We start from the raw sequence: 1,305 nt of genomic DNA on the forward strand, positions 1-1,305 counted from the left end.
AGAGTTGGATGCTTAACCGATAGAGCCACCCAAGCACCCCTTGGGGTTTCTTGTTTTCACTTACAGTAGATGACAAACATCAAATAATAAGTTTTTATGCACCTGCTGATACTTAGGCTTCCAGAAACATCTCTAGAGTGATCATCACTCTCAATCCCAGACTTTGAGACTCAACTGCCACCTCTGTAGCTAGACCCCAGGCCCCACTCTTCAGGCGGAGTCAATGCTTTATTTTCCTTGCTCCCTAGTACCCTGTGCATTTCCCACACTTGGCCTCACTGCCTGTTGACTAGCTTGTACCCAGAATGCAGCTATGAGTTCCTGGAAACAAAGGATCACCCACATGGATCTCTATGTTCCCAGTGCCAGAACTAGCATGTGAGCAAGTCCACAGATATTTCTGATTAAGTAAATCATCCATTTTTATGAAGCAATCTGGCATAGCAGTTAAGAGGTTAAGAGTATCGGCTCTGGGGCACCTTGGTGGCTCAGTTGGTTAAGCGTCTGCCTTCGGCTCAGGTCATGGTCCCAGGGTCCTAGGCTCAAGTCCCGCGTCGGGCTCCCTGCTCAGTGGGGGGCCTGCTTCTCCCCCTCCCTCTGCTGCTCCCCCTGCTTGTGTTCCCTGTCTCGCTGTGTCTCTCTCTGTCAAATAAATAAATAAAATCTTAAAAAAAAAAAGAAAGAATATCAGCTCTGGGGAGCACCTGGGTGCCTCCGTCGGTTATGTCCTAACTCTTGGTTTCAGCTCAGGTCATGATCTCAGGGTCATGGGATCAAGCCCCGTGGCCAGCTCCATGCTCAGCAGGGGGTCTGCTTGAAGATTTCCTCTGCCTCTGCCCTTCCCCCCACTCACTCCCACTCTCTCTCAAATAAATAAATCTTAAAAAAAAAAAAAAGACAGTGTCACCTCTGGAAAGTGGCAAATGTGACCTTGAATCCCAAACTCACTTCTTAATAAGCTGTGATTTTGGTCCTATTAACCACCATAAGCCTCAATTTCCCCATCTATAAGATGGGGAAGCAGGGGCACCTCTCTGGCTCAGTCGGTGGAGTGTGTGACTCTTGATCCTGCGGTTGTGAGGTCGAGCCCCATGTTGGGTGTGGAGATTACTTTAAAAATAAAATCTTTTAAAAAATGGGGAAGCAGGGGCGCCTGGGTGGCTCAGTTGGTTGAGCGACTGCCTGCCTTCGGCTCAGGTCATGATCCTGGAGTCCCGGGATCGAGTCCCACATCGGGCTCCCTGCTCGGCGGGGAGTCTGCTTCTCCCTCTGACCCTCTTCCCTCTCGTGCTATCTCTCATTCTC

Source organism: Zalophus californianus, chromosome 11 (assembly GCF_009762305.2).
Source record: "Zalophus californianus isolate mZalCal1 chromosome 11, mZalCal1.pri.v2, whole genome shotgun sequence".
In the NCBI taxonomy this organism is placed as follows: domain Eukaryota; kingdom Metazoa; phylum Chordata; class Mammalia; order Carnivora; family Otariidae; genus Zalophus; species Zalophus californianus.